General features: G+C 40.3%; 1 long non-coding RNA gene across 3 annotated transcripts in view; it reads right to left on the reverse strand.

Moving 5' to 3' along the window:
• The window catches only part of LOC143675993 (uncharacterized), a 79,786-nt gene that overhangs the window by 20,421 nt on the left and 34,603 nt on the right, over window positions 1-24,762 (reverse strand). The window contains exons 2-3 of one of the 3 annotated variants that reach the window (XR_013171745.1): window positions 15,834-15,961; window positions 5,921-6,092 (exon numbers count right to left, since the gene is read on the reverse strand). This is a non-coding gene — a long non-coding RNA (uncharacterized LOC143675993). Of the gene's footprint in view, window positions 1-5,920; window positions 6,093-15,833; window positions 15,962-19,129; window positions 19,208-24,762 lie in introns of those variants that run through there. The other 2 variants (XR_013171744.1, XR_013171743.1) reach the window with 2 other exon arrangements.

The following is a 24,762-nucleotide window of genomic DNA, read 5'->3' on the forward strand; positions in this document are numbered from 1 at the left end:
GTATAACACAGTGAGAGAGGCAAGGGAGTTGAAGGTGATGACAAGAGATCGTTGAAGTTCGGTAACATAGGGTCTCATCTAGACAAGGCTGGAGATGAAGCTGAGAAGTGTGAACAGACTTAGAGGAAAGGGTTCAAGGGCCTGGAATACTTTGTGAAGGGCCTGGAATACTTTGTGAAGCTGGAGAGTAAAGTAGGAAAAAGGGAGCAAGGAAACTTCAAGGGTAGGCTGTCTTCACTGGAGTTGTGCCCTTAAGTCTAAGAGGTTAAGATTTTGGAAGTCTAGCAATGCGGACAATCAACCTTGGAACTATGATGTCAGTGTGTTGGGAGGGTTGTCTACATGGGTTTGAATTTTCCTAAAATGATGGCAGTGCATAAGATGGAGAAGAAGTTAGTGAACCATTTGCCAAATTCTGATGAGTGTGGTAGGAATTACTAGATAGTCAGGGCATGAAGATTATGAGCAGAGTCAGGGAATGGTATAGCCATATAGCATGAGGGTCAAAAGGGTAAGGACTTTCCTAATGACAAGGTACAGATGAGAGAACATCCCAGCTGTAGTTTACAGGCCATGAGAAAATGTGCACTTCCAATTCTAGAGGGCTATAAGGACACTGATGACCTTGGGAAATGGTCAACTTCAGATCAGGCAGGGAGGTACAGAGAGCTTCCTTCAAAGATGTTGTTCTAGTTTGCTAGCTGCCAGAATGCAATACACCAGAAACAGAATGGCTTTTAAAAGGGGTAATTTAATGAGTTGCTAGTTTACAGTTCTAAGGCCGAGAAAATGTCCCAATTACAACAAGGCTATAGCAATGTCCAATCAAAGGCATCCAGGGAAAGATACCTTGGTTCAAGAAGGCCGCTGAAGTTCAGGGTTTCTCTCTCAAGTGAGATGGCACATGGCAAACACAGTCAGGTCTTCTCTCTCAGCTGGAAGGGCACATGGCAAATACGGCATCATCTGCTAGCTTTCTCTCCTGGCTTCCTATTTCATGAAGCTCCCCGGGAGGCATTTTCCTTCTTCATCTCCAAAGGTCACTGTCTGGTGGACTCTCTGCTTTGTGGTACTGCAGCATTCTTTGCCCTCTCTGAGTCTCTCATTCTCCAAAATGTTTCCTCTTTTATAGGACTTCAGAAACTAATCAAGACCCACTCAAATGGGTGGAGACATGTCATCCCCTAATCCAGTTTAACAACCATTCTTAACTAAATCACATCAACCAGGGAGATGATCTCATTACAGTTTCAAACATACAGTATTGAATAGAGATTATTCTACCTTTATGAGATGGGATTTATATTAAAACATGGCTTTTCTTAGGGGGCATACTTCCTTTCAAACCAGCACAGATGTGAATGAGGTTTCCAGAAGGTATAGTTTGAAACTATTGGGAGGGAGGTTAACAGTAAGAATATGAGTCAGCAGGAAGGTGGAGAGGCATGCATTTTGGGCTGAAATAAAGAATAAGGATGAGAAGCATGTAGTTAATTGGTTTTCAGGGTTTGATTTTAAAGCTTTGATAAAGGGATATTTCCTTTATAAAGGTGTAGAGAAAGGCAAAGTAATGCATTGCCTAAATTTGGACCTGAGGAGCATCTAAAATGGATGCCAGGGAGAAAGGAAATTCTATGGATGCCAGGGAGAAAGGAAATTCCTGTGCTGCTGAGTAGGGTGAAATCTACCAATTCTCCCTGGTTAATGTATTTTTTTTTTTTTAACACAAAGCTAGTAGCTTCTGATTAGCATGATTAAGCTCAACTTTATTCAAAATAGGGTCTTTCCAAGACTGTTGCCTTTATTTAGGACTAAAATGAGGTGGGAATCTATCTTCTTGAGGTGGGATTCTAATAGGATGTAAACTTAAACTTACACTTTGACTCCACAGTCTAGTATCTTCAAGATTTTCTCAGAGTGGAATGACTGCTCTTTGGCTTCATGGAGACTTCCAGGCCCTTGATTCCTCTCTTTCCTTCAAGTCTCTTAATCCCTTTTCAAATTTCTCTTCATTTCTTATCAAATCCGAAACCCCCAATCATCCGAATCTCTCTACACAGTCTTGAATTATTTTAACTGTTATACTTCCAACATACTTTGATATCAAAATCCCCAAACAACTCGATGTTGCCTTATGTTTCTTCCCAACCTCCATTCCCTGCCTGTTGACCACGGCTAGAGAAAATCACACAATTGTGTGGATTAATATCACTGCAAATTCATGAGGTCTTGTTTCTTCATCAAAAAAACTAAAAAACATTCTCTGCTATCCTTTAAATTCTCTTAGCCACATGCCTTCTTGTTCAGACTGCTACCGACATGGCCCGTTTGATGATTCCAGTGCCTCCCTAATTGTCATCCTCAAAGGGCTTTTTTTTTTTGTCCTAATTTTTCTATCACTTTCTTCTGAATCTGACACTATTGGACAGTCTCATCGTCTTAAAATATAATGCTTTGGCTCTCAGAACCCTGCACTCTGATTTTTCTTATATCTCCCCAAACATTTGTCAGCTGTGTCTTTCAGAAGCCCCTCTTCAATGTACGTTCCAATGCTTGGGTTCTCTTAGGTTCTGTCCTTCACCTTCTTCCCTTTGCCCTGGAAGAGCTTCTCCGTAGCCATGACTTTAGTTATCACCTAGATCCAAACAGCTTCCATGTCTCTTTGAAGAGGGCCAGCATTGTATGTTCAGCTGCCTCCTGGACATTTGCCTCCTGGGCATTTGTACTTGAGGTCCCACAGACATTGCCTTATCTTCAACATTTGTCTCATCATCTCCTTAAACCAACTCTATACCTGGAATCTTGAATGCCATATGCACCTTTTCCCCACACATCAATGACCATGGAGACCTGCCAATTTTACTCCCTAATTATTTATTGAAATTGGTGCCTCATCTTCATTCTTGTTATAAATACCCTAACGCAGGTCTTTCTTAATTTTCAGTTTACTATTCTAAGAGTTTCCAGACTTATCTCTGCCTCTAATATTGTCCTTCTTAGATACACTTTTCACACATCTGCCATGATGATATGTTTAAACTTCTAATCTGACCATGTCGCTTTCCCTTTAAAGATCTTCCAATGACCCCACAATTTTTATAGGATAAGGTTCAAACTTTTAACACAGCATGCAAATCCTGGCATAAACTAGCCTCTTCAGATCTTTCTGATTCCATTTTCCTTCTTGCCTGTCTCACATTTATACTCTAACAATACCAGTACCACAATAATCTCTACCCATGTGGGCATTGTGCTTTTGCTTAGAATGTCCCTGTGGTGAAGAAGACTGCTTTCTGCTGCCGTTCATTTCTTTGAATAATTCATACTTATTCTTTAAGATCCTAGTTCAGGTGAAATCTTTCCCAGGAAAGCTTCCTCAGATTGCTTCTGCTCAAAGTTCTCTAAAGTCTGTGTGCCTGTGAGTGGTGTGATGTGCTGAAAAGAACAAGGGCTTTTGAAGGAGACTGATCTGGATATACATAATAGCATTGAAGTCTTGGCCAAGGCACGTTCAATTTTGAGCTCAGGTTTGTCATCTGTTCACTGGAAACAATAATATCTATTCATAGGGAAATTGGAAGGATTATCTTAAATAGTGTACATGTAGTGCTGGGCTCATAGTAGGCACTCATAGTAGTTATACTGATTATTTGCATCTTCATCACTACAGCTACTACAATATTTTACATAACTCAATTGTGGCAGAGCTCATCCCTTTTCACCTTGATATTAACACATGGAAGATTGTGGATTTAATCTTATTGTCTCTTGGACGTGGTATTCTTTCAGGCAGAGCTTGCTTACTTAAGGTGACTTTGCTCTCTGGAGAGTGGAGATTGAGAGGCAAGGAATGGTTGTCCTTCTAGTCTTGGCTTTGCAGCATGATTGGGAAGAATTTCCCATATCCTCTCAGTTTTCCCAATCTCCAGACCAGACACAGCATATCATTATGGAAGTATATGAAGTCTTTATTAAGTGGTTGTGCAGATGTCAAAGAAGGGTCCAGAGCAAACGGAATGGTGATTAAATCTATTTCTAATTTGCTTGTTCCCTGTACATGCCTGGGAAGGGAGGCATTTGAAAAGAGCATGTCTCATGTGGCTGCTGCTTTTCTCTCAACTTATTTTCTCCTCGTTTGCCCCTCTTAAAGTCTCCTAAATTAGTGCTCTCATTCTCTTTTAAGGAAATCCAACTCCACCCCAAAGGAAGTGTAGATCCCCCCACCTTCTCCCTGGTACTTTAAAAGATTGAGTGCCTCTTGCTTTGGCTGTATGCTGATGGAAACTTTCCAATTTTTCATTGCTGTCTCTGGCTGGGGTGGAGATGGGCTCTATTTCTCAAAATAAGGGTAAAAGTAGGTGCTCTAATTTTGGTGTGATCTCTCCACCAGTTTAAACTAAAACCAAACTCACCTTGCCAAGGCAAGCAACACAGTTGAGACTTATTTGAATAAAGTCTGTTTCTTCTGTTGGCATGATTCTACCCAACCTCTTGCAAAACACTAAAACCTACCATTAGTGTTTTAAGCAGTATTCCACTATGGGAGCTACAAATGCCCTTAAGTCTAGGCAAGTTGGCAACAGGTTTTATTAGCTTTTTCTTAGTTCCAAATGTCCTCTTGATGGAAATGGAGGAGGGGTTTCCACTTAATTTTGACATATACAATTATTCCTCAATGTGCATATCTCAGAGTAGATTGTGAGCTTCTTGAGAGTAGGACTGTACCTCACTCATTCCATTATTCTGAGTCTCTCTCCCAGTGCCTGCCACATGGCAGGTTTTCAATACATTTTGACTGTGTTAAATAATAGTTTTGTTTTTTTTTTAACTTTTCATTTTATCAATAGTGTTAGTCAAATTTGGGGCATAGATTAATATGAGTTTTTCCTCTAGTTCAGATGTCTACTTCCTGGGAGTTTCAATGTCACAATGCAGATGGTCTTTGGAATTCCATACCAAACTTACAGAGCATTTCAAAGGGTGGTTGGCTATTGATGTTCATTAATTCATTTGGTAAACATTTTATTGAGGTCCAATTAAGTGCTTGGCAAGGTACTAGGTCTTGGGACTATAAGAGGTGAACAAGAGGCTCTCCTAGAATTTATATCTTTTCTTGAGATTCTATAATCTTTAAGTTTTTGGGCAAAGTGGGTTTTAGTGAAAGGAGAAAAACATGGTGTGATTTATAGGAATTCTCCCTTACTTCAGTTTGATATTCAAAATAGACTTAGAATTGTATTGCTTATCATTTCAGTCTCTTCTATACACAACCCAGTGGACAGATAATATCTAGTAATGTATAGCACTCCAGCATGTCATGAGGATTTGCGAGCAGGCTTTGACTGGGGAAGAGGGAAGATAATGAAGCTCTTTGACTACTGTGTTTGGAGAAAGAGGATACTACTAATAGGGGCAGGGAGAGGTTGGGGGACCGGGAGGCCAGGGACAGGCCAGGAGAGTAAACCTGAGAATAACTAGGGTTGTGAGAAGCCATTTCAAAAATTTCTGAAGGATCCAAGGATGTTTACTTTTGAGAGAAATCCCAGGGCCCACGTGAAAGCTGCTTTCAAACATGTGAGGCAGTGCCATGGAGAGAGGAAGCGGGGCTTGTCCTCTGTGTGTCAGAAAATTCGGCCTGTGGAAGAGTGTCTGCTAGTATGAGTCCCCCAGCGAGGGTACTGGAGGCCAGAGATGCTCCAGCCTAGGGGCCTCTCTCAGGAGAATTAGGTTTAATAACTTCAAAGCTCCCTTCTGAGTCTCTATAGTTAAAAACCAATTGCCTGGATTACAATGAGACTTAGACCATCTACTATTAAATATTACTTAAAACTCTAGTTACAAAAGCAAAACGTGCATTATAAAACATTTGGAAATAAAGAAAAATATAAAGATATAGAAAAAACATTCCTCATCATCCTACCTGAAGTAACAACTATGAACATTTTGACATATTTCTTTTCAGTCTTCTCCACGTTTTAGCCCAACTGCTTGATAGCAGCCTTTTCTTTTGACTCCTTTCTTCCCTTCCATTGTGCTCGTCCTTCATTCACTTGTTTCACACTTTCTCCTACCAATCCATCTTAAAATTTGCTCTAGAGAAAGGATCACATTAATTTTTTTTAACATCTTATGATAGTTTAATTCAGTGTGCCATTTCTACCAAGAATATTTGCATTCTAATCCTTATTCTTAACTATGGAAATACAGGCTTTGTCCTCGCTTGAGGACATTCTTCAAGCTGCAGTATCAGGAAGATAGAGGCAGTATCGGGGGCCATGGGGATCCTTCTGTGTGCCCTGAAACAGTAATCATCATTTGTGGATCCATGCTCAGTCCCTATTAGTTCCAGCCTTTGGTATGTTGTCATCTCTGCCAGTCAAGGTTCTGAGTTGTAAATAACAGAATCTACTCCTGCTAGTTGAAGCAGAAAATGATTTATTAAAGGATGTTCTGTACCTTACAGAATTTCTGGGTGGGCCAGATAACCAGACTGGATGTTACATGATAAAGAACAGCACATCCAGAAACAATGCAGCTAGGGGCCACACCTAGCCGCACCATGGAACTTTTCTAGTAAAAACACCACTGTCACCACCACCCTGCAACTGGCACTGATCATATTTGGGACTGAATCCAGAAGCTCCATCATAGCTGCTCCAGAAGAACCAGATATTTCCACTACTGTCCTTGCCCCAAAGTGCATCTGCCTAGGTTCAGTCACTGCCACATGTGACTCCCTTCTGATCCAATTGTGTGAGTCTGATTGGTCACTTGCTTTTCACTTGTGCTGCAAGGCAGTTTGGGAAATACAGTGTTTTTCACTCTCCTTTGGGAAAGAGAAACTCATAATGAGAAAACTACCTAAACGTAGGGAGGACATTCAGGACCCAATGTTTTGGTCCCTGCTTTGTAAAGGTTGCAACTGTGAGTTTTAGGTATTTAGTGCCAGGGCCCAAAACCAGAATTAAACCTAGTATTAGAGCCTGTGCATGTGTCTTTCCCCTAAATGATGCATCTCCTGGCATATGCCGGTAACTGTGGACCTGCATAGGATAACCTCTTTGCCTTGCAAAATGGAGCCCCAAGCAGGCTGGGTAAAGTCCTACATTTTTCCATTGAATTTTGTGCCTATTAGGAAGAGGGCCACCTATTTGTGGTAATTTTCCAGAAATTTTTGATACTCTTTTATTTTAAGGGAAGATTACTGGGCATTCTCAAAAGGCATATTTCTTGGATAATTTCTTAGCTCTCTATTTAATATAACATTTATCTTTCTTTGATAAAGCCCATGTTTCAAAAGTCCTTAGAGGTATTCTCTAAGCCCCTGGTAATATAGCAAAGAAGCGATGTTTTAAAAAGTAAACTGTGATTTTTGGCTCGCTATAAAAATGCTGTACAAGTTACAACTCAGAGTTTATTTGAAATGGAATTCAAATTCTACCTTCCCAATCTTGCAATAAGAAATTCCAGTATTTCTTTTCCTGGTGGATGGTTGGCTTTCAAGTGCAGAGAGGAACGAACTACTTCATTTCTCAATCATGGTTCATCTAGATAGCATGGGTGTTTTGATTTCCTCTTGTGATCCCAGAACAGGTCTGATTAGACTTGTTTAAGATAAAAAAGTGGCAAATTTCAGAATTGCTTTTCAATATGCAGAGCAAATCCAAAATTGACACCTCATTTAATGATAATCATGGACACACACTGACCCTCGCCTGGGTCACTGTTTACAAGCATCATACAAGTTAGTTCCTGTTTATCTTACAGCACAAACTGTCCGTGTTTATGTTTCTGGGTTCATTCAAGCCCATCCCCTTGTTTCCTCTTTGAGCCCATCTCTCCCTTCCCATCAAACAAAAGCAAAGCAAAGCAAAGCAAAACAAAACAAAACCTACATAAACCAAAAGCATGCCTTCCCCCAATCCCAACTAAAAAAGACCCCCCCATATAATTTACGTCTCTTTTCTAACATGATTTTTATGCTCGTAAGTCTGACTGGCTGCTAGACTTCGAAAGTTTACACAAAGAATGAAAATCAAGAGGCTGAATTGTGGATGATTCCTTTGCCCACCCTTGTATCTCACTTTGGGCCAGTCTGGATCACCCTGGACTAATATGGAAGGTTTAATGAGCTGCTGTACCATTTTTTGGACTGGACCAACCACTTCCTGGAGCCTTGGCTGGGTGTCTGAGCATTGGTCCTTTGAGGACGGTTACAACCCGCGCAAGGGTGTGGAAAACATAGAGGTGACAGGGAGTTGTCAGAACATTTGTAGGCACCCTTGCCAGCATGTTGTGCAAGGCCAAATAACAGCAAAGCTGAGCTCTTAGGTCTATCATTCCCAATAGGGGGTCAGGCTGTTTGAAACTGAGATGAACCAAGGTCTGTACCCCAGAATTTTCTGCCATAAATGTAGGCAAGCCTCCACTGGTGGTCTGCCTCTCTCAGATTAATTTTGCTTTCCAAAGAAGTGTTTCCAGGATTGACTGGTGAATGCTAGAAGATGTGGTTGAATCTGTTTGAAAATGGCTGCTTCTTCAGTTTTCTAATTTGAGTGACTCTTCTTTCCTGTGCTTTTGTGATGGAGCAGAAACAGCACCAGGCTAGGAAGTCTAGGAACCTGGCTTTATTACTAGCTATGTGGCTTTGGGCAAATTTTCTCTCTGTGAAATGACAGACTTAGGCTGGTAAATGAGATCTTTTCAATATTTAAAAATGGCTACCAGATATCACAATTTACCTGTGATATGGCCATACAGCTAAATTAAAGCATCACGATTCTCTGCTTTTGGAGACACCGTGTTGTAACCATGTGGTAGTGCTATTACACACTGCTCAGAGCTTATGTCTCTTAAGAGCATAATTTCTGAAACATACTTGGTGAGTCAAACCAAAATCATCTGTTTAAGTAATTGTGATATCTGAATTAAAATACTGCTCCTACGACTGCCGAGAATGGTCTTCTAGGTGGTGATTCTGAAGTACTTTGTAGCTGATTTTCTATAAATTTGTAGGTAGGAGAAAAGAAGAAAAGTCTCCAAGGAGGATTTTCTTGAGTGGTTTGGCCCTGGGTGTCTAATTATGAAAGCTTGTTTTCAGCAACATATTTCCCTCTGCTTCTTTTTGGTGTCTTTAATTAGCAAGCCTCCCTGCTCAAGCTTGACCATCATGAATTAGCAACCCATTACCCAGTAAGTCCTCCATGCTTCAGGAATGTCCAGTCTCCCTCTGTCATTTGAGTTTACTCCATGTAAAGTAGCTAAAGGGAGCTACATATCAGGAGAACTAATCCATAAATCTTCCCTGGGTAAGGTTATCTGCACAGGTAACCTGAGTGGTCAATAAATAAATGAGTTGATGTAGTTTGGATTGTCAGTCAAAGCTAGTTAATTCTGCCTGAATCATTTGGAAGTTTTGATATTTAAGGGGAGGCTAATCCGTAGTGTTAGTTTCTTAGCAAACCTGTTCTTCATGGAGAATCTGGATGAATAGCATGAAAAACCCTGTAAAAGAAATGTTTAAGATGTCTAAATCAAAAAGATTGCTCTCAGGCCCACTTTGGAAGCTTACCTTCCCTTTGTTACTTCTGGATTGCATATTTAAAGAAGTGTGTTTCTCACCATGCAAACAAAAGAACAAGAAAGAAAGAAAGAAATGTTCTTTTGTGAACCGTGTCAAATGTATCGCACTAATGCAAGGTATTAAAAATAGGTTGGTATGTGGGAACTCTGTATTTTATGCATGATTTTTTGTAAACCTACAACTTCTATGATAAAAAAATTTTAAAGAAAGGAAGGAGGGAGGGAAGGAAGGAAGGAAGGAAACAAGCATACTATAGTTTTGGGTGCTGCTACCTAGAAGTGGTAATATCTCAGACTTACTTATAAAATTCAAACAGGAGAACATAGGTGGAGTATTTGAGAAAACTGGGAACATACATTTTCTTTAAAACACACAGACACACCTTAAAAAAGCCAACTATATTCATTATAGCAATAGCTATATTTACAGATGTTACTTAACAACACCTGTATTTAAACATCATGTTATGTAACAGCCTTTAAACAGATAGGTAACATCAGCTAATGTATATTAAATATTTACTGTGTTCTAGACACTGGGCTTTTAAAAATTTCTTTAAAAATGTTTTTTTTCACTTAAAAAAAATTGGAGCAGTTGTATGTTAAGAGAAAAATCATGCAGAAAGTACAGAGCTCCCATATGTACTCCCCATTCAAACAGTTTTCCCCATTAACATTTAAAAAAAATCTTGTAGAAGCTTTTATTTCAGTGATGAAAAGAATGCAGTAAATGGAATCTACACTGATTAACATTAGGCATGTACTCCACCTGAAACTACTGCTAGTTTTTGACTGGCCTGAGTCTTTATAACTTATTTAGGCACATCTTTGAATTTTTTTGTTCCCTGAAATACAGAGGAAGTTAACTTCTTCCTTTTGGCAGTTCAGTAATGGAAACTAGATTCACTGCCTAGATTCCTTTATAACTAAAGGCCTCTAGACTCTCAGGCTGCTGGTACTTCCTCCAGAGACCATGCTTTATGTAGGTTTTTGAGTAAATCATAGTATAGTGGAGGAAGATAATCTCGAAAGTTGAGGTGTACAGTTTGAACACTTCATAGATTTTGTTCTCCTATGCTAAGCTTTTTACCTGCATTATGGCATTTAGTTTGCAAAGTCTGCCACGATGGCAGGTGCTGTTATTTTTACAAGTGAGAAAACTGAGGCTTAGCATAGCTTATTCATTTGTCTAAAGTTACATGCCTAGACAGCTGTAGAGCCAGAATGCAAATTCCAGTCTCTGTTGGTCTAAAGCTTGTGCTCCCAACCAGCAATGGCTGTTGTCCATTAAACATGAATTGGCATTCCTCACCAAAGCTTTTCTCTGATAGACTTTTTATAATTTGCTACACAAACTACTCTGTAGTACCACCTGATTACCTTCTCCTCGATGTGAAGGCTGCTCTCAATTTTTAGGGTTGTTTGATAATAGAATACCTCCAGCAATTTACCTCTTAATAAGCTCTGGAATCTTGTGGAGGCCTTTGCGATGACTCTTGGTCAGCACCTTCTTGGACATTCTGCTGTTAGAATAACGCCCAAATAATTGTAGTTTCTCCTTTTCAGAACACCCTGTCTTTCAGCCTCTTTCTTTCTCTCCTTAAACATGTCACAGAAGAGAAAGAATAGGAGATTGGTGGGTAGAAGTATGTCTCTAATGATGAGAAGCATGTACTTCATGCTTTTGAAAAGTAGTTGTCTTTATGATGTTTTAAAAGAAAACTAACACATCTCTTAATTCTTTTTCAGATTGGGAATTGATGGACATATTTTGGAGCTTCTGCTTAATTAGCTAGATAGTTTTACCATTCCTTAGCAGCTAAAACGTCTTATAGATATCTGTTAGGAAGCTTTTTGGAAAGTATTTCCTCCTCCCTGTGACACAAAACAGAGTTCTGAATCACAATCAAATGGGAATGTTTTAAAATTAAGATTCTAAGGAGTATCAGAACAATTGGTTGCATATAAACAACTTATAAGCTTTTAAAGCATTCCACTCTATTTTTTTTAAAGCAGGTGGTCTGAAGGCATCAGCTTTTTGTTTAATATTTTTCTATGATTATAAAAATAAAACAAACGCACTAAAACAAACTTGGAAGTACAAAACAGTATAAAGTGGCGAAACTGAAGAATTTAAAATCCTATCTCACAGAGGCAATCACTGTTAACATTTCTTTCCAGTCTTTTTTTCTATTCATGTTTTTCGTGGTTGATTTTACACATTCAGTCAGTCAGGATAAGCTTGGTTATGATGTGACAATAAACAATCTCCAAATTCTTACAGTGTAAAACTACAGATATTTATTTCACACTCTATTGAAGTTTGATTGGAGACTCTGCTCCCATTGTTGTTTTCACATTGGGTTTCAGATTGACAGAACAGTCATGATCTGGAATATATCTGATAATCATGGCAAGACGGAAAAAGCTTCACATTGGAAGTTAAGTGCTTGCCCAGGAAATGACATCTATTGCTTCTGCCCACAAGTCATTGGCAGGAACTGATTACAACCTCACCCAAACTCAGGCCATCAGCAAGCATATTCTTTTTTGATCTACCATCATTTCGTGTGTATTTCAATAGACAATTCAGTTATTATTAAACAATGCTTTTATAGTTTAGTTTGAGTTATGTGTGAAACTTATAAAGTTAGATTTCTTTCCTAATCAGTCTGTAATGCAGACTTTATACCAATTCCTATCCATTGCCGGGGTTCAACTGATTTGGTTAAATTTGTTATATTTGGTAGTGAAAAAAGAATGTTTCTTTCTCATTCGTGATATTTCATTCCATGTGGATGGAGACCCAATGGTCTAACACTCTTGTCCTCTAATAATTTGTTTGGTAAGTTTGGAAGGAGGAACTAGACACAGTAGGCCAGGCCTTCCTCTCTCCTTTCTTTAAGAGTGATCTATCCACAGGAGGTGCAATCTGCTCTTCTCTGCCATGGTGTTGGAGGCTGTTGGTCCTGGTTTAGCTGGGGTGACCAGTACACCGGTTTGCTCTGGTCTGAGGAATTTCCTGGGATGTAGGACTTTCATTGCCAAAACTGGGATAGTCCCTTTCTATGTCAGGAGAGCCAAATCAGGATAATTCTAGGAAGCCCATTTGTCCTAAATAGTGGCAATATTCTCTGCGTTCACATTTATCAGCAAAAAAAGGTGATAATTGGTCTTCCATCAAAGAGAGAGTTTTGTCTCATTCTAATATAATTGTCTTATTTCTCAGCTGGAAATGAGAAATTTACTTACCCAGGTAAGTAAAAGAGATGCTGTTTGTTGGGGCCTCTTAAATCTGAACACTCGGATTAGCACCATCTCCACTTGCCTTTTTCCCACATGGATTGTACTAAGGGCTGAATTGGCAGGCACCCCAAAAAACAAATCCAGATCTGATGTTGTATTCTCCAAGATAAACTTCCCATGAGACTAATAAGCTTGATCTAGTTGAGGTCTAAGATCAGAGTTTATTTATCTATTTGGCTTCTGTAGTATAATTTCTCCAAAGCACAATAATATTTAGATAACCAGATCCGTGGTGATTAAGAGAGGGTCAGAAGAGCTGTGTGGGAGGAAACAAGTTAAAGAGGGTGAGAAGGAGGACAGGCACCAGGACAGCTGTGTCACACCAGGGAGGGTCCAGGTTATGAAGCAGGTCAGAGAAAAAGGTTTGCCTCCTTACTGAGTGAAGTAGCATTGACCTAATGGCTGATTTACTTCATACATGGGAGAAGCAGCAACATGCCAATAGATTTATCCACATTTTGGTACAGAAACATTTTCACATCTGTTGCTTCTTTCTACTTTTTATAAATCACCAAATAGTTCACTTAAAGCAAAGAATAAAAAGAAACAAAAATTTCTTTGAACAAGAATTTAATTTTCACAAACTCTTCTGCTCTGATTAGTTGCATATCTACCTTTTCTTTCTTTACTTGTATGGGCCCTGAAATACTTTTAATACCTGTAATGGCTGGAATCATCAGCTTTTCAATCTGCTTTTAATGTGTCTTTGTAATGGTGACGTCACATTATTTAACAATGGGTATACCACAGGCCCCAGACAGTCAGGAAAAATGCTAGATATATAGGCAACTGGTATGGCTGTGCTGGCCGATTTGAGCTGAAAACCAGCCCTGTACCTATGTTAAATGGGACTTACACTGTTAATACCTCTCTCAGCTGATAACTTGGATTCCTAAATTCCCTGACTACTTTAGATTTGCCTAACCTACTACCTGGAACTCTAAGTCTGCATCTTTTATTTTTCTTCTACCATAATATTTCTCAAAGAATGGTGTCGTAGGGAGCTTACTAACAATGCAGATTTCTGGACCTTACTTCAGAGTTCTTGAATCAGAACCTCTGGGGTGGGGCCTGGGTAGCTGCCTTCTCACACAGGCTCCTCAATTTACTCTCATGTAGCAAACTAAAGTGGGAGGACCCCTGCACTAGAGGCCTTCTCCACTTCTAAAGGGTTACTTGTAATGTGACTGCATTTACTCCCCAGCTGTCCTGAACTCTCTCTCATCTTTTATCTTATGATTTACTGCCTCCAAGGTAGACCTTTATTGCTTGACATTTTTGAGATCATCAAATTAAACTTAATCTGGTCAATCATCCTTTTGATGGTCTCGGATGCACAATTGGGATGGATGAGAGTAAACCCAGGCCTTTTCCAAAGGTAGGACTCATGGGCAGAGTCTTTGGTCTCATTTTCTTGTCTGCAGAGGTGACTTTGCCACTTTGTGACACTCTTCAGATAAAAAAAGTAGAAAGGAAGTCCATCCCTTTCCACCTTAATCCTCTCTTGCTGCCTTCCCTCTTGGTGGGATGATAGGGATAGGGTATTAATTACTTCATCAGGAACAGAAAAAAGGAAGGTCTGAATTTTTCTCTCTTAAGCCAATTTCATGGTCAAAGAGTTTAAGCATCTATTTATTCTACTTTATGCCAAGACCAACCAAGAGTTGATGGCCTTTGTAATCTCTGGCTAATACAGGTTTTTAAAACAAGTTTTAGGATCTTCTACCAGTTTGTAGGATTGTAGTGGCATCAGCTACATGTGAGTAAGCCCTCAGATGTGGAAAGTGCCCACTGTGTCTTCTAAAATGTGTCCCAGATATGCTTGTGGAAGTATTTCAGGCAGATTGCTGAAGCTATAAGAAACCACTCGTTTAACTGACAAGTATTAACCATGCCATTTCATAGTGGTCAGCTTTACATCAGACACTCTGGGGGTCTAGCTGAAAGGTAAGGATTTATTCTTGACCTTTTGGGGTAACTGAGGAGAAATGATCACCGTGTATTGCATTAGCATTTTCCAGAGAAACAGAAAAAATGTATATTCATGTTAATATATGTAAATAATATGCAAACATCAATATGTATTAATATGTATACAAATATGTATGTAAATATGAGGAGATTTTCTATAGGAATTGGCTCATGTGACTATGGGAATTGGCGAACCTGAATTCCATAGGACAGGCTGCAAGTTAGAAACTCAATGAAGGTCAAGGCGTATTCCCCAGGAGAAGATGGTTGGCTGAAGTTCAGTTAGAAATTTTTCTGATTACTGAAATCCTCATCTCGCCCTCCAGTCCATTGGATGAGGAGACTATTCTCATGGCTGAAGGCAGTCTCCTTATTTGAATGTAAATGTAGTCATAGATGCAATCAACTGACTAACTATACAAATCCATCCACAAAATACCCTACTGGTAACAATCAGACCACTGTCAGACCACTGCTTGCTTGACCAGACAACTGGACATCATCAACTACCCAAGCTGATACATGAAATTAACCATCACATACATGAAATGAGAGTAAAACCATACAAGGCAGTGTAAGTGTATTATCCAAACTGTAGGTGCTGTAGGAATTCAAAGGAGAGAGAAGCCAATGAGCACCAGAGTGGGAAGGTAAAACTTCTTGGAGAAGATGGATATGAATTTCACTTTGAAGGGTTTGGAAGGTCAGAGGAGAAGAGGGATAGGTCTGCACATATAGGAAGGACATAAGCAAGGCTAACAGAGAAGTGGGAACTGCGGGGCACAGCACAGGGGCCCCTGAAAGGCAAAGCAAGGAAGCTAAACACAAAACAAAAGAAAAAAAGAGGAAATAGGGAGTTGTTGAATGTTTCTGAATGAGGAAGTAATGTTTAAAGAAGGGCTTTTTGTGGTTTAGTGGAAATTAGTTTATGACCCAGGATTTCAGGGTAGTAATTTACAATAATTTACAGGTACCTTGCTGGACATTGAGGAGCTGCAATTTGTGCACAAAATTGCTCCTTCCTCTTATTCCTTATTTTTCTGATTTGTCAGGTGATAATGGATGATGATTTTTTTGTTGATAAATTTCCCTCATTTCACAGCTGAAAGGAGAAAATGGAGAGGCTAAATGATACATTCCAAATCATGAAACAAAGCCAGAAAAAATAGATGTCATAGCTCTGTATTAGATTTTTCCCTTAGTTAATAACTCCTGTTTTTACCTTGGCAGAAGATTTCCTGAATTTCAAACTTTTTTCAAAAAAATGGTTGAATGGGGGAAGAGAGCAGAGGTGGAAAGAAAAAGTATTATTTCATAGCAGCTGTAAACTAAATGTTTTTAATTCACAACTAATTACAAAGCAGATAACTGTAGTCTGCTTGCCCTGGGAAACCAAGCCCCTTGGAAGGTATTTGTACTGATGAAGAATTCTTTGACGGACCTCGGTATCTTTGTGTTGAATGGATGAATGAATGATGAATGAGTGAAAAAGGAAAGGGACTCCGAAGGGGAAATTAAGAGAATTAAGTTCTAGTTCTATTAATAGCCAGCTGTGGAATAAGGGGCAGAGCTAACTTTCTGGGGCTCATTTCCTCACTTCTAAAATGAGGGTAATGGCTCGTATATTCCCAAGGTGGTTGTGGGGTCAAGTGAGATGATGGGTGTGTGTGTGTCCTTGTGAATGTTAAAACTTCACGCAAAAGGAAGGCATTATTTGTGCTCTGTTTTAGCTTGCTTTTTGTTACTCTCTGTGTGTTCTTCAGATAATCAGCATCTAAGGATAATTAACTTTCAGTTGGCCAAGTTGCCTAGTTTTCTTCAAGTGGGTCTTTCCTTCCATGTCAGAGTGGTTGAAGTGGATGTCTGTGTGCTTTATTCTAACTCTGTGACTATTTCCTATCCAGGTCAATGGGCCTTCACAGAGGAGGGGAATTCCTGTGATGTCTCACAGACACCTAAGCTCCAAAGTCTGCCGGGGCTTCTTGGGTAGCAGTCACCAGTACAATCCTGTGATCTGAGGCTCCCTGGGTTTTTGGTAGCATGGAGACCTGAGAAAACAGATGTCGACCATGAGAGGCCTGGAGCATGTGACCATGGACTAGGAGACTAAGTTTCTCCAGTGAAATGGTCCCTTAGCACCTGAATAATCCTGCCTCCCACCCAGGCTGAGTCATGGAGTGGCCAGAGTGCCCTCTGGTTAGAGGGCTAGAGGTGACTGGGGTCAGGATTGTTCCCACTTCAGTTTCCTTTCCTCTCCTAATCATTTCCTGGCAGTCCTCTCCTAGACATGGGAAATGTTGGCTTCAGTTAATGGTGCTAGTAGAGTTAGCAAACTTGGTTCTTGGGGTCCTACAGCACTCACCAGGGAAAAGTCGCATCAACCAAGGATCTATGTGAGAGCTAAACAGATGGTGGAGGTACTTGGGATTAGAACTAAAATATCCAATTTCAAGTTTTAGCTGTAGCACTTATTACGTATCAGCAGCAGGCATGCCAGGCAGACCACTTAAAACTTATGAGCTGCAGTTTCCTCATCATAAAATGCAGATGCTACCCGCCCTGTCCCCCATACAAGGTTTGTTATAAAAATCAAATGAAATTCTCAATATTTAAGGAAGCACTTTTTAGATAATCAACAGTGCTATTCATAAAAGTCTGGTTCTTTTACTTACTGCACTATAAGGGGAGGATTTGGGGGAAAGAGGAGTGCTGGCCCCTCAGATTGTACTACTGTGAAACTTTGGAGATATTTTCAGAGCCTCCAGGGTGTAAGTAGGTCAGCTTGGCTGTCCCAGAACCTCTGGGTATTATACTCTACTGGGATGGCAAGCAATTACCTGGGGTAAAAGAGAGGGATGTGGATTAATCAGCTTGGCCATAACACCTAGGAGTTATTCACTTTGCCAGGCAAGGGAGTTGGACTGCTTCTGACATCCTTTTTTCCTTTCCAGGCTGGCCTCACTGGTGTGCAAGTGTTTTTTGTGGAGCCAGTGTGATGGGGTGGTGGTGAGAACACAGTGCAGTATAGAGCTGTTCATGTTCCAGTCTAGAGGGAGTCTGAGGCTAGCTTTTAATGAGGGGAGCCGGACAATGCAGTTACTTCTCACTTTTAATACCTACACTTAATCCCAATTCCAGAAAAGGTAAATTGCTCTACTCTCAGAAAGTGCCAGAGAGCAGCCATCGTCTGGGGTTGGTTCATGTCTGTGTCTGGGCAGGCATTTCTTTCTGTGCTGGACATGGCCAGAATGGACTCTCCTGAGCCCTCTTTCCATCATGTGTTCAAGGGATATAAAATCCCTGGTTGGGGCCCATTCAGCACCCATTCATCGTGGACTGTTTGGCAAGAGTGTTAGCCAAGAATAATTTCCTGCCTGAGGAGAGGACCCATCCAGGGGCAGTGGGTTTTGCTCTTTGCTCTGCTTTTGTGTTTGCTGTGTGATCTGGGATAACCTACCTATCTTTTCTGTTTCCCATTTTTAAAGCCTACAACGATGATATCTTTTTAATTTTAAAAACAAAGACCAAACAAACAAACAAAAAAGACCCAAGAGTCTTCCGAAATGGAATAAAATATGTCTTTTGAAAAGAGGAAATTGCTTTTCATGAGGTGTAAAAACCAACAAAAAAGCTCCCACCATCTCCAAAGGCCTGGGAGCTGCCATGAACCGTTGACCCCATTCTGTTAGGTTGGCAGCCAGCCTCCCCAAGCCCGCCATCCAAGCAAAACGATGAGCATGGCTTGTGCCATGAACAGCCTTGCCTTGCACTGAGAGATTTTTCCATATCTTCCTGAGAATGCCAATATAGACTTGGCATATGGCTTTTGTGGGTGACATTAATTTGCAGATTCGTAAAATAGGCTGGAGTGTACCTTGTAGGACAGTCATGTAATGGCATCATTTTGGAAATGAGGAAACTGCAGCCCATGTGCCCAAGTCACATGCATTTTGATGGAAGTTCTGAGATGAGAGTCTCATCCTTCAGAGCAGTACTTTTCCCACTAAATCCATGGAGACTTAAGAAGGATATTTGCTGGGGCAGTCATAGTCACCATCAGCAAATATTCCAGGTGCTTCCCTATATTTCCTAGTCTTCCTTGGAGTCAAGTTGGGGTTAAACAATTAGATCTAGCCAATGGAGTGTCAGCAGAAGTGAATGAGAAGTAAACAAGAAGTAAACCTTTGTTTCAGTGAAACCACTCAGATTTTGGAGGTATTTTCATTACTGCAGCATAACCCAACTTATCCTGAATTACACACAAACTCACTTTGTGAAGCTGTCCCAGAAAATCTGGCTCTTTGAAGGCAGTCTAGCATCTCATCCAAGGAGTCATGACTTTTTTCAACTGGGAAGCAGTCTAGTATAGCAGCTTTGTGGCAAACTTTGCTTTCTCCAGACTAGGGAGTCTGGCTGCTTGTGTTTGTATCTCCGATCCACCATTTACTGACTGTATGATTTTAAACGATTTACTTAATCTTTTCATGCTTCAGTTTCTAATCTAAAAATGGGGATAACAATAATAAATCTTTTTTGTTGTTTTGTTGTGAGGATTAGAAGAGATAACAAGTGGAAAGTTCTATCATGGTACCTAGTGGGTAGTACGCGCCCAGTATATGTTAGCTAGAATTATTTATTGAATATATATACCAAGTACTAAGATTTTCAGAAGAAATAGAGATGAATTGATTTGAAGCCTGTCTTCAAGTTAAATGTCATGTATTACAAAGCAGTTAACCTAGCAGATAGAGACATCATCCTATAAGCAAATTCAGAGGCAAAACCATTTAAGACAAATCCCAGTCTGCAGGCATGGAAATATGGACCCTCTCGGTACCATGCTGAGAGAAGTCCTGCAGAGGCCCCAAGTTCCAGTCTTTTCATATGACATGTTCACCCAAGTGGCTGAAATCTCCAGGATTGTGTTGCAATTGGTCTCACAAAGGAACCAATTCAATTTTTGTCCTCACAAATATTTGCTCTTAGAAGAAGACCAGTGTTTGAACTTCGTGGCAATCAATATGAGTAGAAGATTTCAAAATATCAGGGTTATGGTTGAAATTAATAAGTACACTTCTTTGAGAAAAAAAAGCTTACAAGGGAAGAAAAATAAAGCACTACCTAGAACTCTAGTTCCAATAAGTGGATCACACACCTTGGCTCTACTACATGCCTAGAGAAATATTTGTTTATTAGAAAACATCAGCTACTTTACCACAGTGAGGCTGGTGTTGACCTGGGCATGGAGCAGGAATGCAGGACTCAGGACTAGTAGTTTAATGGACTTCACATGTCATTTGAACAGCTGTTCTCTATCCTCTGGCACTGCCAGTCCCACAAGTCCAGAAGAACAACTTGTTGGAATTCTTACTTTTGACTTTAGCTATTTACTATGTGCCGAGATGGAAGGAAAACGAAACAAAATATCATTAAAAATACCCTGGGCTTTACTTTCTGGTTGGAGTTTGTGGCTGCTGGAGCACTTTCCTTTGTTTCTGCCATGTTGTATTACAAACTTAAAAGCAGCTCAAAAATGAGGGGTGAACTTTCCATTTTTCTTGTACGTGGGGTGTTTGCTTTTTTTTTAAATAGGAAAGACCCTGTGGTGTCCAACAATCCACATGGAATGAGCCCCCTCTAACTGCCCCCACCCCCCAGCAATATCCTCCGGCATGTGAACCAATTTATTAGGAATATTAACAACCTGAGCAGGTAAAAACAATCTACTTATGAAATGAGCTTTGCGTGAGTCTTTTTGCCTCCATTTCTTTCTGGGAGTTTTTTTTTTCCTTGATTTTTAAATGTCTTTTTATTTTTTAACTACATAAAAAAATATCCTTACTCTTTTTTGGAAGTTGTTAAAAGATAAGTCTGAGATAGGGAAAGGCATCATAAAAATAAAAAAAAATAATGCTTTCCCTTTTTGGAACACTTTCATTTTCACCATGTTGTTTGATTTTCCTAACATCTCTGTGAGGTGTGTGGAGGAGGCTTTTTAATCTTGATTTTCCAGACAAAGGAATTGAAGCATGGAGAGACTCAGGAACACAGGGAATCAATTGCAAAGTCAGGACCCAAATCCAGTGCAATGTTCCTAAATGGGAACAAATAGCCCTGGTTGAACATCAGGAGACCTGTGACCCATTTCCCATCTGCCACTAAAATAGGGGTGTGAACTTTGGCAGATCACTTAAAATCCTTGGAGCTCAATTTTCCTCTTTTACACAATGACAGGGCTAGACAAATGCCCTTTAAAATTCTAACCCTCCAAGGTTCTTTCTAGTCCAATGTGATTGCAAGGGGGGTGTGCATGCATGAGGGGATTGGGGCACTATTAGAGAAATGACGCACGACTCCTTCCAGTAGAGCAGGAACCCTCATTTTCACACTTACAGATGTTTGGGATCTGCCTTTTCTATCCTTTACAGATCTTGGTCTCCCTCTTACGGGGGCTCAGTTTGCTGGTCATGCACACGATGGCGCTGACCGAAAGGAGAAAGGGAGGTGGTGCTTTAGCATCTAGGTCTGAGCTGACCTACTGGAACTCTAGAGCCAGGTGGGTGAAAGGTGCCATCAGGAGTGGGTATTGTTTTAAAAGAGAGGAAGGGAAATGTGTTGCCTTGGCTGCGAGACCTAAAACGAAAAGACCAGTGTTCAGTGGGAGGAAATTCAGAGTGAAAACAAGACTTACTACAACTTTCTTCCCACAGATGCAGCAAACATAGAAGGACTTAATTTTTTTTTCCTGAATAAAAACATTTATCTTGTCAGCAGAGGCTTATCTTCCCCTGGATCTCCTTGGGTTCTTAGAAGATATTAAGATAGTACAACAAAGGACATGGCCCTCAAAAGATAAGTACCAGCTTTATTAATAAAGAATGTTGTCAACTCCCTTGACCCAGTATATGGACAGATGAGTAAAAAAATAAGGACAAAAAATAAATAAATGGTGGGGGGCGGGATAAAGAGTATGGGATGTTTTGGACATTCTTTTTTTAAATCTTTTATTCTTATTTTAATTTTTTTGAAGTAATGAAATATTAAAAATCGAATGTGGTGATGAGTACACCACTGTAATGATGATACTGTGAACCACTGACTACATTTTGGATCATTATTTGGTATATGAATATATCTCAATAAAATTGCATAAAAAAAGAACTGCTGTCAAGTAAAACTGTGTTATGAAAATAGTATGAAAAGATCCAAAGGAATAGTTTCCAAGTTTGTTTTGTCCTGGAGGTGGGCTGGGGTGGGGGCAAATGAGAGGCAGCAGAGCAGAGTCAAGGGACCACTGAGCCAGGAATTTTAATTTGCAGGTTATGGCTTTATCTGTATGAGTAGGTAAATAAGTCGCTTCCTCAATTATAAAACAAAGAAATTAGAGGAACGCTTTTAAATTTCATGCAAAGAAATCTTTAATTCCACTGTGGCCACTTGAAGTTCCTGTGGTTTTTGAAGACATCCCTTTCCCCCACCCTCTCCCCTCCAACAATTCTCCTCTTGAGATAAGCTTATTAGCTCTTATAACAATTACCCAGACTTCCCCAAGGGAGTCTGGGTAATTCTTCCTGGATAGCTTTGTAAATGGGGTAAATCCTGCTACATTTCTGTCAGTTGAGAAGGTCCTTGCTTGAAGCAGGGAGAACTGAAATCTGTGGTTATCAAGCGCCCTTGAAGGCTTCAGAAGCATCAGAATCACCCCATGCACTGGTTAATAAAAAACTGAAATATAAAGCTGACTCCCTGCTCCACAACCTAGTCCTATGGAATTCCTAGGAGTGGGGTCTGGAATCTATATATTTAAATAAATTCCTCAGGTTTATGACTAGCAATTGGTTTAAATAACCTCTCAGTTTCTCTTTTGGCTCTTTGAGAGCAAGGATTACTAACAGGGCTAGCACAATTAAGGTGGGGACGGACTAGTTAAAAAAATTTACCACCACTCCATTTGTGCAAAGTTATCCTACACTGCTGCTCTCTTTGGGCTTGACTTCTCATAGTCCCTTGCTACATTTGTGCTCCCTCCCTGGTTTCTGTGCTCATGCTGTCTTCCCCACTCAAATGCCCTTTCCCCTCCTCTCAGACTTTCTAAGTTCACCCATCCTTTGAGGCCCAGCTCATATCTTTCTCCTCCAAGATACTGTCCCTACCTGTTCATGCAGTCCCAATTTATTGTCCTCAGTCTTCTCCCTGAAATGTTTGTTGTGATGCCCAATGCCCACGATGTTCTGACTCACGCAATATCTTGCATTGTGTCTTAGCCAGCTCAAGTTTGTAAGTCTTTACCTTCTGGAGTGTAAGCTACTAGAGGGTAGAAAGTGGGAGCAAATCTTTACTTTGCATTCTCCCTGATATTGAACAGAGCTCATTAGACCCATCCTCAGGGTTCAGTCAAGAGGTGTGTGGCCTGGGGCCAATAATCTTAGGGCTTGCTGCAGGACCCAGCTACAGGACCAGGTGCAAGGCTGTAGGGAGGCTGTTGGTGGCTGGGCTGGTGCAAGGGTGGCAGGTGGAGATGTTTAAGGAGGTAAGAAATGGACATGCAATCTAAAGAGACATCCCTTCAATGCCTATGGGAGAGCATGGGGAGGGCTTGCATTCTCTCCCTGGCAACTGTAGCCCATGCCTTTCTCTCACTCCCTCCCTACAGGTACATGATAACCTGCTTCCCCTTTTTTCCATTCAAGGGTGACATTGATGTTTAAACTTGTTTTCCCGTTGATTTAGACAAAGTAAAGGTGGGAGCCCACATATTGTCACTTGCCATGTAGCACATGTTTGAATACATTGGTTCTGAGTCATTCTAGATTTGTGCTGTCTAATATGGTAACTAACAACATGTGACTATTTCAATTAATTAAAATTACATGAAATTTAAAACTCAATCTTCCAAGGTGCACTAGCCACATTTCAAATGCTCAGTAGCCACATATGGCTAGTCACAACCATATTGGACGGTGACACTATAGAATATTTCTGTCATTGCACAAAGTTCTATTGGTCAGTGCCAATCTGGACTGTTGAAACCTGGGTTTCTCCACTCACTTGCTGTGTGATCTTGGATAAATTACTTAGTCTTTGTGTCTCAGTTTCCTCATTTATAAAATGGAGATAACAGTAGTTATCTCAACAACAAAACTGTTGAAGTTCAAATAAGATAAGCCATGTAAAATGCTTCTCCCAAAGCCAGAACATAGTAAATCAACTGTTAGTTCTAAGAACAACAACAACAAAATAGATTTTGCTATAGGCATTATTAGATTTGAGTCCCCGCTCCCCACCACAAAGGATGCTCTGGTGCAAAACACTGGGTAGCTTTTGTCTCAAAAGCTACTTGTTAAATGAATGAGGTGTTAACTCTTTGGAGAACAAAGAGCATAGTTGAAAAGGAGTTGAAAGGTTACTTGGTGCAACATACTTAACAGTGTTAAGTCAAGACTGTTTTTCACTGCCTACGTGCAGTGATTTGGATCTGCCATTGAACCAGGGGACATTTTGATGCTTTCACCTTTTCTGAAGGAACAGAAATTTCCCTGATTTGTAGGCTTTCAGCCAAAGGGTGAGCACGTATTGACTCTCTCTGGTTCTCTCTCTCTTTTTTTTCCCACACTGAAAGCATATTCCCTCTAAAGAGGAAGTTTGTTTTCCGTGTCCTGGAAATGTCAGGCTCCCCAGAGAGTTGAAGGGTGGACCAGTCTCAGTCAAATGTCTTTTCCTCTGATGCAGTGGGTGACCCCCCTGCTTTCTTGAATGACATCAGCTGAGCCGTAATCAAAGTATTCACGCCTGACTCACCCTGGACTGTGGAGAATTGACTTCCAGCATAGCAGGGTGGGGGTGAGGTGGAGGAAATAGCTGTTGGGATGTGAATGACTTGGTTTTTTTTTTTTTTGACTCAGA

The sequence above is a fragment of the Tamandua tetradactyla genome, chromosome 3 (assembly GCF_023851605.1).
Source record: "Tamandua tetradactyla isolate mTamTet1 chromosome 3, mTamTet1.pri, whole genome shotgun sequence".
Classification (NCBI taxonomy): domain Eukaryota; kingdom Metazoa; phylum Chordata; class Mammalia; order Pilosa; family Myrmecophagidae; genus Tamandua; species Tamandua tetradactyla.